At 28.5% G+C, this 15,659-nt stretch overlaps 1 long non-coding RNA gene across 1 annotated transcript; it reads right to left on the bottom strand.

The window, feature by feature from the left end:
- Window positions 1-11,817: 11,817 nt before the first annotated feature.
- LOC126659899 (uncharacterized) lies at window positions 11,818-14,678 on the bottom strand. The gene is made up of 3 exons (XR_007635138.2): window positions 14,350-14,678; window positions 13,222-13,323; window positions 11,818-12,060 (listed from the first exon to the last, which is right to left on the bottom strand). It is a non-coding gene; the product is annotated as an uncharacterized LOC126659899 (long non-coding RNA).
- Window positions 14,679-15,659: the final 981 nt, after the last annotated feature.

Raw genomic sequence — 15,659 nt, 5'->3', positions numbered from 1 at the left:
TGCCAAGCGACAACCACTAAAGAAGCCACCTTCAAGATCGCCTTCTCGCTGTTTTCAGAAAATTCCAAGCCTACCGCTGCCGCCGTTGTAAGCCCGCCTCCGACACAAGCCCGATAATAATTTTGCAGGTATCACGACGAGGATGGAGAACTGTTGATGAAGTATAGATGGGGCGAGTAAGAGAGTGAAAAGCCACATACACCTGTATTTAATTTTTTTGTTAGAGGGAATTGTGGGGCTTTTTGTATAATTTTTGGAGTTTTTTTTTGAGATTTTTGTTTTGATATTTTAGCAATTTACTTTGATTTTGAAATTTAAAAATGAGTAGATGCTATTTTTTTAGTGTTGCACAGCATGCACTCTTAGTGTTTGAAGAAATGCTTATGAGAATATCTCTTGATGTATGTAATTTTTTGGGTGTTGGGTAACCAATGGTTAACTTTGGGTAAACAGTTGGTTAACTTGTAAGTTAGGAGCTGCTGCAATTAGATTTAGGCAGGCAAATATTGTGGTTCGATTTTTTTGTGTTGCACAGCATGTTGCACTCTAAATCGAATCAATATTTTGTGTATTGTTTTAATCCATTTCTTATTTTTGTTTTCTGAACGACGATGTTGATGTAATTGTGGTTCGGTTTTTTTGTGTTGCACAACATGTTACACTCTAGGTGTTTGAAGAAATGCTTGTGAGAATTGTAATATTTTTGGGTGTTGGGATAACCAATAGTTAACATTGGGTAAACTGTTAGGTAACTTGTAATTTTATTTTGAATAAATCATTAATGAAATCGTTAGTAAACAGTTACTGAATTTTATGTTTGTGGTTCGATTTTTTTGTGTTGCACAGCATGTTGCACTCTAGGTGTTTGAAGAAATGTTTGTGAGAATTGTAATATTTTTAAATGTTGGATAACCAATGGTTAACATTGGGTAAACTGTTAGCTAACCTGTATTTTTATTTTGAATATATCATTGATAAAATCATTAGCAAACAGTTGCTGAATTTTATGTTTATTGCTAGTTAACCAGTGGTGTACTAATGGTACACCAATGACCTTATTTTTAGTACCATGTTGGTTAACAAATGGTTAATCAATAATTTTAGATTTTAAAAAAGACGATTTAGGTTTTATTTGACGGTTGCTGTTGCGGTGATGAAGGGGAGGGGTTTGTAATAGAATTTTCAACTAGTTTAATAAAAATGTAGGTTTGAATTTGAAATAGTTTTTTTTTTTGGTTAACCAACAGTGTTGGTATACCGCTGGATAACTAAAATCGTATTCCTGAGATTAAAAAAGATATTTATGAGAATAACAAAAGTCATTTTTGCAAAAAAAAAAGTACAGATTGTATTTCTCAAAAAAAAACGTTGAGGTAGTATTTTTGAGAATATTTTATCTTTTTTTGATATTTGTCTAAAAAACCCATAAATGTACAGAGTCGACATATGAGCCCAGCTAAATTTACAGCCTTAAAGCTCTTGGGCTTTGACATTGATGAATAAAGAGAAATACATGGAGTAATTATACAATATAATGGTGATATTATGTTATTTGTCCAACAAATCGATGAAACCTTTTGTCATATTAAAATATATAACAAATAAAAAATTAAATAATAATTAAAACATTATATTATAAATATTTATTGACTTAATATAAAATAACGAGACACAATCGTTATATGAGATAAACATATTATATTTTTTCGAAATAGACAATATTACATTTATCTTTCATGTTCAACTAAAATCAATAAAGTCGTTAGCTTTGATTTAGAATACTATTAATGTTCATATTATACCTTCATATTTTTAGAGTGAAAAGAGAAAATACCTATAATTTAGGTAATCTTTTATAATTCAGTTTATCACTTAATTTAACAGAATTGATACTTCTTTTGATTGAAAGAAAATACAGTGATTTTTCAACTTTTTTTAAAAAATAGTTACTAATTTTTTTTAAATTTAATTTGTTCCGTCAATTTTCTATACCTCCTTTCACCATATTTAGAGTTTATATTTCCGCCTCCGTCCGCATCAATGCTATATCGAGAAATTATTTAATGTTCCAAATTAAAAAAAATAGCAATATATGTTTTATATTACTATATAAATTGAAAATTTTCATTTTAGAAATACTACACACACTTAAATTTAAAATTTATTTTATTAATTGCCTTTTAAAAATAATACTATATATAAAATAAATAATATTGAAGTATATTAATTTTACAGAAATGATGTAGCTGGAAAACAGAAAGATATAAGTAGATAGTAACGGTCTCAGTTCAAGCCTGGAAATAATTAATGGTACAACTAATTTACTGTGGAACTGATCATTGTATATATTATACTATACATATTCTTTTTGTGTACAGTACTCGTCGGTGGGATTCATTAATCTTAATTAAGAGACTAATTAATCATTAATTTATTCTATTATTGCCTTTCTAAATGACTTCAACACTACTTCGATTCTACTAGTGAATGCACCCGATCTTCAATAATCAAACTTTCCACTACCACTTATTCATTTTACTAATCACTTATCAATTAGTTAAGTCTTAATTAACCCATCTATTTGCTTAGCTTGGATTGGGTTGTTTATTAAGTTGACTCGGTTAATTATCGGATCAATTGAATTAATTGCATTTTTTTTTATTATATCAAGTCGGATTCAAATTTAAATCCAAAATAGATAATATTTGACGATAGGCGTTTGATGTAAATTTAATATTTATAAAAACAATTAGACTGACATTTTAGTTTAATGATGTTTTTAAAATTATTCTTAATTTTACAGTGTGCGGATTTCACCTTTTTAGAGTAATAGAATTTGACAGAGTAACCGAGCTTTGATTGAAGTTTGCGATTACAAAACTTAAAACTAATTACAAAACTAAATCTCTATTTATAGAGAAAATACAATAACCGTTTCTAGCTAATTATCACACACACTGTGTGTGTTGATGAGCTGTAACCAGCTGTATATGAGCTGTAATTGGCTGTTGATGAGCTGGAATTTATAGCAGCAATGTTGGAGCAGCGGAGAAGTGGCCTTCACGGTAGCAACGGAGCAACATGACTTGTGTATTTGCAGCAACAGTTTGCATGAACTCTGTTATAGAGATAGTTTAATGCCTTCGCCGACGATGTCCGTTGTTTCTATTAGTTAAATCATTTAGACCTCTGAGATTACTTATCCATTTCGTTTACAGTTTTTAATTTAAATTTTCATTGTTCTATAATTTTTTGAAGGGAGGAGATTTTCGCACTCCACATGTGATAATTGCACTCCAAATATGAAGTTTATTAGTGGACATTGACCTTACTGTCCTCTCTCATAAAGTATCATCCCCTATTTCTTTATTTACTGCAGGTAATTTATTTGTTTCAATTCCTAATTGTATAGAATGCTAATTTTCAGGCAAATAAGCTTTGAAATTAAAAAATTTAATTATATTACTACAAAATTGATAAAAATGGATAAGAAAATTTTAAAAGAATGAAAATTTAAAACTTATAAGCTATTAATGATTGATAAAATATAGATAAATAAATATTTATCGAGAAAAAATTAATAATTCATTTTCAATACTCTAGCAAGAATTTACCAAAGTATAAGAATTAGTTAGCATATTGTCATGCAGATTGTTTATTATTATTGGACAAGGTTTAATCATACATTATAACTATTATATAATATGATAAAATTTAAATATATGAAATCATGTAATCAGTTTTGTAAATATATTTTTTGCATGAAAATTGAACAAGTTTTTATGCTTAACTACATGCATATATATATATATATATATATATATATATAATACAATTATTTCTAAAAAATTTATTAATAATAGAAATAAAATGTTTCGTATGATACTTATATATATAATCCAAAAAGAAAAAAATCAATATATATATACAATAAATTATCTATTAAGAAACTAAAAATAATATTCTAAAATAAATAGGTAGATAAAATCAGCAAATGAATTAAAAAGGAGAGAAGAGAATTATTTGCAATTATAAGTTTTTTTTAGCTAAATTTGCAATTATAAATTAGTCATCAAACAATTAAAAAGCTATAGTGTATAATAATATTAAAACTATAATACTGTTAAAAGCAAACAAATCATTGAAAAACTAGAAATAGAAAATAAATACTACTATTATGTTCAAAGAAAGGATAGTACTGTCATTTATAAATAAATACTAAAAAAGTATAGTGCAATTATAAATTAGTGGAGTGCAAAAATCCCCACCCTTTTTTGAATCAACGAATTATTGATATCTAATTATCTAACTATTTATTGTATAAATTGTTTTTAGATTTTATTTGTCTGTTTAACTAGACAAAGTACAATTCATTTTAAAAATTGTAAAATTACAATAGAAGACATCTAATTTGAATTATATAATTACATAAATTTAACATATAAAAACTAGTATAATTCACATAATCATTTAAACCAATTTTGAGGACACAATATTAAACCAAACCGGTAAGAACTTTCCTAGAAGATTGCTTTATGGTGTTTGCCAACTCAACCATATGAAGTATTGGAATCTGCATATGCATGTAGCAAGGTATCATCTAGGACAGTAATTATCTCTTATTTAATTCAATTTAATTCCAAAATTTCTTTAATTTCTAAATAAATGTAATACTTATTTGTCATAATTATAATTAATTATATAAAATTCTAAAAATAGAGTTATAAAATGATTCATTAATTAAATTAAACACAAAAATATCCATTTTTGAATAATTTTGTCAAATTTTATAAAATTCATTTAATAAAAACACATTATTGTGATTATTTTTCATGAGCAGGACTAACTATATAAATTCAATAGCATATATATGTTTGATTAAAAATTAAAATATCAATAAATTCATATATATATATAAAAGGGTTAATTCCATATAAAATTATCATATTTACACGTTTTTTCATTTTAATCATGTCCTTTAAAAAGTATCAAATAAAATCACCACCTTTCATTTTTTGCAAATCTATCACGAATGTAAAAATCCGATGATCTTTGTTGACTCGACAACCGGAATCAATAAAAAAGAGTAAGAGGAATGTATTTTGTGTGTTAATAGGGCATTACTAATATTAAAATATTTATTTGGGAGGAAAAACACATCGAATTTTACTCATCGATGATAGATTTGCAAAAAATGAAAGGTGGTAATTTTATTTGACATTTTTTAAAGCACGTGATTAAAATGAAAAAATGTATAAAGGTGGTGATTTTATATGAAATTAACTCTATTTAAAACCTTTTTTTTGTTATAATAAAAATAATTAATAGAAATTCGTTTTTGTCAATCATTAGATGAAATGAATAGAGTTAATAATAGCAGCTAATTTCAAAATGAATTTTTATTTTTGGTATTTTTTATTATAAACTTATATTCAATATTAATTTTAGATTTCATTAATTGGGAGTTAAATCCAATATTCATAATATGTTCTTTGAAAAACTTAAAATCGAAATCAAATTTAAGATAAATCAAGCTTCTTATCACTAACTTAGCCCCACAAACAAGCAATGCATTGTAATAACCCATAAATTTTTAAAGTATTAGATCGTGCCATGTGTCATAAATTAAAAAATTTAGGTCAAGTAGGTCGGAAATGGAAATTGAGTTGAGAATTATAGTTGGAATAAATCTATTAAGTTGATCGCGGAATAATAATTTTATTTAATAATTATTATTTATTAGAGTGGGTATTAGCGTGACTGAGGAAAAGTTAAGGAAATTAAATAAAATAAATTGTAGGTCCCGAGCTAATAATGTTTACGCCGTCGTTCTTATAATATTTTAAGAATTTATCGGTGAAGTTTCGTGTAATTTGGAGATCGTTTTAGAATTGGACGCGGACGTTAATTAAAAAATTGAGTTAAAGTATGAGATTGAACTGTTTGAGCCTAAATATACTTTATCCAACCTATATATAACCTTCCTCATCAACTTCATAATGAAGTTACAGACTTCATTTTCTCACCATTTCACGATCAAACTACGGCAAAACTTGGGTTATCTGTTTTTCATCCGAATTTAACGGTTTTTGTCGCAAAACGATCCTAAAACGAAGGACTATCAAGGTAAGCTAGTCGTTTTAAGGTTTGTTTGGTTTAGTTCGGTGAGTTTTTGGATATGACGTTAGGTTACGGCAAAACCGTATCGTTATCGCGTATTCGATTCGTTTTAAGCGTTTTTACTACGTTTATGATTGTTTAGAGTGTTGTTTTGATGTTGGATATGTGTTAGGAGGTCTGAAACACGTCGGAACCATGTCGATATCGAGTTAGAGGTCGTAGATCACATCCTCACTCACGACGTGAGGGAGTGCTTCACGATGTGATGGGATCCCTCACAACGTGAGGAAGGCTTGGCAAGGCATGCCAAGCTTGTTTCAAAGCGGGAAAGCTATCTTGAGACCTGTACGATGCATATTTGGCTTGATTTTAACCTATGGACTCCGAAAACGTAGAATTTGGACTTATAACATAACAAATATGATTAGGGTTTTGATATACGAAGTGAGACGTTTAGGTTTAAGGTTTAAGTCGTAAGACTAAAGACATATAGCGTTAGTATCGAAGATCGATAAGTAACAAAGAAATAAGTGAGATTAGACGTGATTAGAAATCAGCGAGTTACGCATAAGTTTATATCTCGAGTCTAGAATGTATATAGAATTAGATTCTTACTCGAGTTATGTTTGTCTGTTTCCTAGATCCGGCGAGGCAACCATCTACCGGACAAGGAGCTTGACGGGAATCGTGTGATCAAAGTTTTTGGAATAGCAAGCAGTGAGTTTATAAATGTTTACTTTTGATGTATTGAAAATGCATTGCTTTCTAAATGCAAAATACTTATATGAATTGTATAGCATGATTTATTATCCAAATTCCTTATATGAAATGCACGCATCATTATCTTAAAACCAGTATAGATCTGATAAAACATGCTTTCCTATTGGGCGGTAATAGGAACTACGTGATCACTAGTTAAGATCAAACGATATACTTCTTTGTTGTGTGTGAATTTGATACGAGGTCGGCATGGTTGAACTATCTCGCGGCCTGTATCTAACGAGTCACCATGGTTGAACTATTCCGGAACTCAGATTGATTGTTGGATATAAGTGGTGGTACGAGTCACCATGGTTGAACTATCCCGGGGCTGTACCAGATGTTATGGTTGACTTGGTTGAATTATCCCGTAACCTACCATCAGGATTAAGTTATTAGTTTTGATTACAAGAAATACTCAAGGAATCGAGGATTAGGGTTTCAATCGGAAGTTATTTTCAGATGCATATGAATGAATGGTTTATAGTATTGTTTTGTTTTATAGAATGCTCACTTGTAAACTATGATCTCACTCAGTTTCGACTGACCCCGTTGTTTTAAACATTTTCTGGTGAATAGTTTTTTGACGTGACAGACTTCTATCCTTACTTCAAAAGTCTGTTTAGAAGTATGTATAAAGGAAGTTTCAATCGATAGCGCTGCAGTAGTCTAGTCCTAGATGTTTATGTGATTTTTCCAAATGGTTTTATGTATCGTTATACTTTGATACTTTGTAAACTTGAATAGTTTAACTGCTCTTTAAACCGTTTGCTTTTGATGTGCAAAATCGGGCAATGCTTGATGTTGCATCGCATTGTAAGACCCTAGTTTCTATGTATAGTTTTCAGATGTGAATAGATGTTTGTAATTGTATCGCTTTAAAAGCTTTTCTAAAAACGTCTTGCATGATTGTTATTTGATGGTATCGCAAAAAGTTTATAGTGATTTTAGGTTTACTACGGGTTTTGGAGCTAGCACTCCCATTTTCTAGCACCGGTCTCGGCTCGAGATTTTGGGTCATAGCATGGATAATCGAACTGATACAAATTAAGCAAGGCCAAATTGTAATGTTATACATATAATAAGTCGACTACAAATCAATGAGTTATATGTTAAATGATATAAGAAATGAGCAGCGATTTGCTAGCTTATATAATTAATATTTTCACAAGCCTTTTTTTTAATTATCAAAATAAAAACAATTGCATGCTATAAAATATAACAATAATTGATGTTTTACAGGGTTGATTGCAAAATATATGGTACAATTTAAAGTGTTAAAACTTCAAAGTGTATTAAAAAGATTCAAAACTAATATTAAATACAAATGGACATGATCATTGGATTAGGCATCCTTCTGGCGTGCTTCGGGTTTTGGACGGTAATTTTTTACGTCAAGTTTAGTTTGAACATAAGCCCGCACTAAGCTTGTTTCTTTTACGAGCGGATTTGAACTTATTTAACAAGCTAATTTTTACTGTAGGTTTAAAAAGTCTAGTTCAAACTCACAAAATCTATTATAAAGATGAAATTTGGATAGTAATTGTTAAGTTTGAACAGGACCGAAACCGAATTTGAACTTATATATAAAAAAGTTAAGTTTCGATAGTGAATGTTAAATTTGATTGGGATGACATCAGGGCATAAGTATAAGTTTGTTTATCTTAGGATTATAAGTATTTCTATTGATGTACAACTCAATTATTGAAGAGCCACCATTATCTTTTTCCAACTTTTGAGACCCTTTAAAAGACAAAAAATTTAGTAAGTAATAGATGTTATAGCCATTAAACATTAGGTGTTAGATTGTAGAATCTTTAAATTATTCAAAATATTAAGTTGGAAAGTGGAATTCGAGCTCACGATCTCCGTATACATCTCTAAATGTGCTTAGAGAGGTATAACTATAGGACTAGGCAATCGATGCCTCACTAACTCCTAAAAAGACAAATGAATATTTTATAATATAATACGTATCATCCGATTTTCAGAATACTATTAATTCAAACCGGTTCGTATATAATTCTATAAGATAATAAAAATAAATTCAAATTTTTCTAAAAATTGCTTTAAATTAAAATTTAAATTTAAATTTCTAAGTAAGAAAGGAAAAGTTATTGTTGCTTCACCAATTCGATTGGTTTAGTTAATTATTCTATTTAATGGTGGCCCTATTTAACTTTTTCATTGAACCCACTTTAGAGAGCAATAAAATTAATTGTTCAACTACTTATATCAAATTTACTCATCATGTTTTTTTTTTTTTGAGAAGTACTCATTTATGTAATTAATAAAGCTATACTAATATATTTTAATTGATTATCGATTTTAGTTAAAGTTATTTAGTAAATTATTGATATTATTTAGTGGTACACTAAAATTTTATTGATTATGTTCATATATAATATGATAGACATGATGTAGAAAAGTTATGTAGTTGATGACTATGCAAATTGAGTTTATAGAAAATTATTATTATAACAAGAATAATAAGGGTGCCTTATCAGTAAGCAGAATTGTTTGTTTGCAGGTGTTTTTTAGTTGAGGCCTTATCTGAGGTTGTCCTTGTTCATTGACAGGCTAGAAGGGATAAGTTTTTGGCCTTCTATAACAATAACAATACTGATAATAATATAAAGGTCTAATCACTCAAAAAAACCCTCACCTTTAATGTTATTTTCAATTCCACTCCGACGTTGAAAATTTCTCAATTTTACCCACTTTTGAATTTTCCGTTTTCAATTGTACCCCAATTTTTAAATTTTTGTTATTTTTTTAACTTAAATTATGAATTCATTTAATTACTAAGTTTAAATATGAAATTAAATTCTTTTTTATTCAAAAAAGTACAAATAAGTCCTTTATTTTTAAAAACTAACTAAAACCCATAATCATATTAACACTAACTTAAATTCTTAATTAATTTAACTAAATTTAAATAAATTTTAAAAATGTACAAGTAATATATGCTAGACATGGAGAATGTTTTAAACAAATTTCCAAACGAAAAAGACGTTAATTTAATTTTTCAGGGTACAATTGAAACATAAAAATGCAAAATAGAGTAAAATTGACAAATTTTCAACGTCAGGGTATGATTGAAAAGGGGCTAAAAGGTCGGGGGGTTTTTTAAGGCATTAGACCTAATATAAATAATAACATTTAAAAAAAACCTCAATCCAACTAAAATTTATCACAATTTATTTTATTTTATAATTTTTTGAACATATTTTTTAAAGATACAAGTCTTGAATTATTTCTCAAACTTTTCTAAGGTTAATAGTTTGATTTTTAATACATTTCTTTAATTATTATTTTTGAAATCGTACTTCTGAAAAATATTTATGTACATTTAATAGCAGTTTTAACTTTTAATATAACAAAAAAACATACCAGCTTGATCCTTAATTTAAAAAATCACAAAACATTTCTCAAATATTAAAACTTTGATAAATTAAGAAAAGAAAAATACTATATTGAAATGTGGAATTACATAAAATCTTAAATGCTAACAAAAGTCAAATTGTATATTACATATTTAAAAGCTAAAAAAATTACATTTGGATCCAAAAAAAAATGAATTTGACTTTTATTTCTCCATTGTATAAAAAAAAAACTCAAATCTGATGGAAAATGAATGAATTATAAAATTATATTTCAAAGGTTGTATTCCCCTTCTCTTTGGTTTTGCCTTTCAATTTTATATTGTTTAAATAAATATAAAATGGAAACGGCTCTTGTAGTAATGCTAATGCTATCCTTTTGAATTTGATAAGTTGATCAATAAAGGACCAATAAGAGCATATACAACAACAAGGCCTTAAACATGAAAAAACCTGAGAAAAGCAAACTTGCTACTTTATAAAAACCGAACCAGTGGTACAGCCGGCGAGGGCACCGGTTTTTGGTTTAATCGGGTGGTCTGATATAAATTTTTAAACAATGATATGAATTCTTTAAACTTACTCGTTCAACTTCCACTTCGGTTCGATTTATAAACATTGTTATGAATATTTTAAAACCTATTCTTTTTTTTAAATAATTGAAAATGAAAATTATTTTTGGGAGGAATGAAGTTCAAGACTTTGCAAATTGCTATCAAACGTTATTAATGGTTGACAAACGAATATATTTATATTGGTTTTGTTTGATTTTATTTTTTATAATTAGACAAGACTTTTCCTATTTCAATTTGATTTGTGTTATGCTTTGGAATTAACTTCAATGAAATTATGAGGTTCAAAGCATTATGTTACATTTTATGTCGTTTTTAGTACAAATATTTTAAATTATCATCTAATATTCTAGTACAAATATGATAGTACAAAGTTGTTCTTGTTTTGGGTTTATCTATAAAACAATAAAAAAACTCTCAACAATTTTATGTATAAAAAAATTCTCAACAATTTTATGTTTGTTTTACGAAATATAATTATAGTGACACATTCTATAGTATATGTATAGGAATATACAAAAATTAAATCAAATGCATCCAAAGTAAATTCAATACAGTTATTTTTAATCAAAAAATTCAATAGAGTTTAAAGATTGTGAAAAATATTGGTTGCTTTTAAAACTAAAAGATTAGTTAAATTTTGATGTCAATCAATAAAAAAAATTCGAACTAAAAATATCCTATGAAACAGCTAGTGAAATTCAGTACAATTTAATTTTTTTTATATATTTCTATAAATTATATTCAGATCAAATTTATACAAAAAAAAAATTCAATTTAGTTTGATATAGAATTGTCACGACCCGAAATCGAGGGCCGCGACCGGCGCTAGGGAATGGGAATTTTGGTTCCGAAACCCGTAGCAAGCCTAAATTTACCTAAAAAATTTTTCGCTTTTCCAAAATCGTTATAATACTTACTAAAACCATTTTCGAAAAATCGGCAATATAACGCCTGTAAACTTAAATAACCACACCTGTGAAAACACACAAACCACTCTGTATAAAATACCAATTAACCATATATTAAATCCCTGGATAATTCATTTTTCCAAAATACATCATTTTAGCAGGGCATAATATAAACATAAATCGTATGCTACTAGCTAGGTCTACTATCATGACTACTGCAGCTCTAAGAAGAATAAGACCTCCCATAACTGAGACTTCCGAAACAACGAATGGAAGCTCAACCACATCGTCGTATATTAATCCTGAAAGAAAACACTGTTGGGGGGTCAGACAACGCTGAGTGAGTTCACAATTTACTAACGGTATTATAATTAAAATAAGGTCGCATTAACGATAAAACATACTTTTCTAAATATTTCAACAATAAATTTGTATTTAAGCATACTTCGATAATAAACGATTAATTAAACATAAATAAACATAAAATATAATGTAATGGTTTCCAATATCGGATCCGTTCGAAACCCTAAACCCAAGAGCTACGGACTTATTTGACATAATCGACGATAACTGTTTTTTTTTCGAATCATATCGTCCGAGTGGCCGGGTCCCGAGATAGTTCGACCGAGTTACCCGCTACCACGTGGCATAGTCCCGAGATAATTCAACCGAGTTACTTATGCCACTACTTAATCCCAAGTTGTGGGTCCCGAGATAGTTCGACCGAGTTACCCACTAGACACAGGTCCCGAGATAGTTCGACCGAGTTACCTTGTGTCTATCACATTTCCTTTTATCCTCCTTATTCCATTAATCGATCGATAATCACAATTTATCATTTCAAATCATTGACCATAGACGCCTAGACTCGACTCGTATCAGTACTGGTGATCACACAGCCTATTGACGCCCAATAGGTAGCTCGTTTCCCACGGATCACTTATTGGGTTTAAATAATAATTCCACAGGACAAACAATGTATAAGCTCGTATAATAAACATACATATAGCGAAGCTATTAAAATAACAAGTACTATAATAAAATTCTCAAATTCTCTATACTAATATACATGCTTAAAGGTCTTAAAAGAATAAAGAGCGTTAACTAAATAATATATGCTCTTTTCAAATAAACGATGCTATTTCAAAGGCGATCTCACGATCTAGCCATCATCAACTATAAATCGCATTATCCATTATAAAAATCAAAGTCTAGTATCAAACATTTTTCAATATATTTCAAACTCAATTTATGCGACCTTTAATAAAGTGTAATATATTTTATTCGTTTATAGCATAAAATAAACTATTAATAAAAGTCATAAACTTATTATTTAAAATATTTTAATAAAACTCTATTAATATCAATATGAGTTCTATAAACAAATATATAAGTTTAAACTAAAACATTCAATCAAATACATGTATCTATTTATAAATAAAAATAATAATACTCGAAAGTAAATCGCGAACTCACCTCGATCGCTTAATCCAAATATAATAACAAGCAAATAAAATGAACGGCACGTCGTTTAATCACCCACTTCCTTCAAATCATCAGTCATATGGTTCGTAGAATCTATAAATAAAAATATAATGTTATATTATATTTTATCCATAAACTTAGTTTCTTAAATAAACTTAAAACTTATATTTAAGTATATGAACTTGAATCGATATAAACCCTTTCTTTGACGCTTTTCTTCTTAAACACACTTAATCTCCTCAATTTATCTTTTTAACAATTCGTTTAAATAAACTATCTTTAAATCCACATTCAAGTATTTATACTTGAATTAAAACTATTCCTTTACTTTTAATACTTTCTTTATGAAACTACACTTTTGAATATCTAGCATTTTCGTACGAAAATTACTTAACGTTTTTTTTTTGTATTTAGCTTCGCCAAATCCTTAACATTTTAAGAGTTTACATAAACCCAAAAAAAACTCCAATCTCAAACACATACAATTTACCTTTTAACAACTTGTCCAAATTATTAACATTTTAACTCGATAAATAGCGTGGTTAGGTTGGCACCTAACTGTCACCGCCACCACCATCTCCGGCCTGTCCATTGGCCGGAGAAGGTCTGCTTTTACAGCAGACCTGGGCTGCTCTCAGGGCAGACCATAGGGTCTGCTCTCTGAGCAGCCCTAGCTTGCTCGACGAGCAAGCTGACACTGCTCGTAAGAGCAGTACCTGCTGCTCTTGCGAGCAGGTCGGGTTCAGGCCTCCCATGGCCTGAACTCAACTCCTATTTGGTCCTTTAAATCAGCCAATAATCACTCTAAATCATCACCTAAGCAATTCACTTCAATTCCCATAAGAATTCATCATAAATTTCTTGCAAACTAACTCAAAAACATGTATAAACCATCAATTAAACTTTTAATTATCTTGTTCTTTAATCTCATAACCCTAACCTTTAAACATTAAATTCAGCCCCTAAGACAAGATACCCATCAACACATGAATACCCAATTTAAACTCATCTAATTATGGCAATCTAACATGATTTAACCATCAAAATCATCAATCCACAACTCCATAGTACAAACAGCCCCAAAGTTCTTAAATCCTAACTGAAATTCGAATTTCTTACCTTGAATTGAAGCCTTAGATCAGTAGGAAATCCTTCCCTCGTTCCAACACCGCGAAAATCGCTCAAAACGGACAAGAAATGAAGCTTTGGTGATGAATAGAAGTTTTAAGAAATTTAGAGAAGATGGAGTTCTTCTTCTCTTTATGTTTTCTGGAAATGAATATTTGAAGAACAAATATTCATATGTAAATGACACAAATGGCTTGGCAAAATGCTTCTTTAGGTCCTTTAAGTTGTTAACTTTCACCATTCAATTTCTAATTTAAAATCCTTAGGTAATAATCTTAGAATTAACCAAGTCGTTTTTGTACCGAGCTGAAATCCAATTTTTTTTTTTTTTTAACGACTATAAATTATACGGAGTCCTTTTAACTAATCCAAACATATTAATTATTGCCTTTTTCCTTTAAATTTTTATTATTTAACCGTATAATTCACTTGTCGTGCTTAAACCCGTATTTAAAAAGAATATTCCAATTATATATGGATTCTCTTATAATAATCCAAATAATAAAATTTGCGGATATTATTTAAATATCCATTTAAAATTATTTATCTTATTTAATGGGAATTTCTCCAATTTTCACAATATGCTTATCTCGATATCCAAATACGAGATAAAATTTTAATTCCAATTAATTTCATCTAATATATAGTCCAACTTTATTAAAATTAATCCTTTGTCAAAACGCCATTTTCCGCCTTGTTTACGAAAATTTCCTTATTTTAGCTCCCTTTGGCTAAAATAATATGTTTAATCCAATTAAATATTTCTCCAAAAATGCGGGGCATTACAAGAATGAATGCATATTCATATATAATGCCACGTATCATGTATTTAATGGATAGTTCATAATCCTACGTGGCGAGTTAGGTTCATACAATAACTTTTGCTCTGCCTTATATACCGATAATCTAGTATTCTCTCAAAAACATCCTGTATATAAATTTCTTTTTTTAATGGAAGTTTAATTCCAGAAATATTATAAAAAGAAAAAAAAGGACTCTAAACTCATTCATCTTTTAAAAATAATTTATCAAAAGCTATTTATATTTATTATAGTATGCATTATACTCCAATTTCTGATTCCATCACACTATTGTCTTCATTTTAGTGGTCATTTGAGGTTTATGACAACAAAGATAAAAATAATAATTAAATACTAATCAAATTGTACAAAAACTTATTATCAACTTACTACTTCAAGCCTAACTTATCAACCATGTAATTTATATATGAATAAATTTGTTCATAAAATAAGATCAACTTGTTCATATATTGACTTAATAACACAAATTGACTTTTCACT

This window comes from Mercurialis annua, linkage group LG8, assembly GCF_937616625.2.
Source record: "Mercurialis annua linkage group LG8, ddMerAnnu1.2, whole genome shotgun sequence".
NCBI lineage: Eukaryota > Viridiplantae > Streptophyta > Magnoliopsida > Malpighiales > Euphorbiaceae > Mercurialis > Mercurialis annua.
This window is presented reverse-complemented; position numbering and strand designations above follow the sequence as displayed.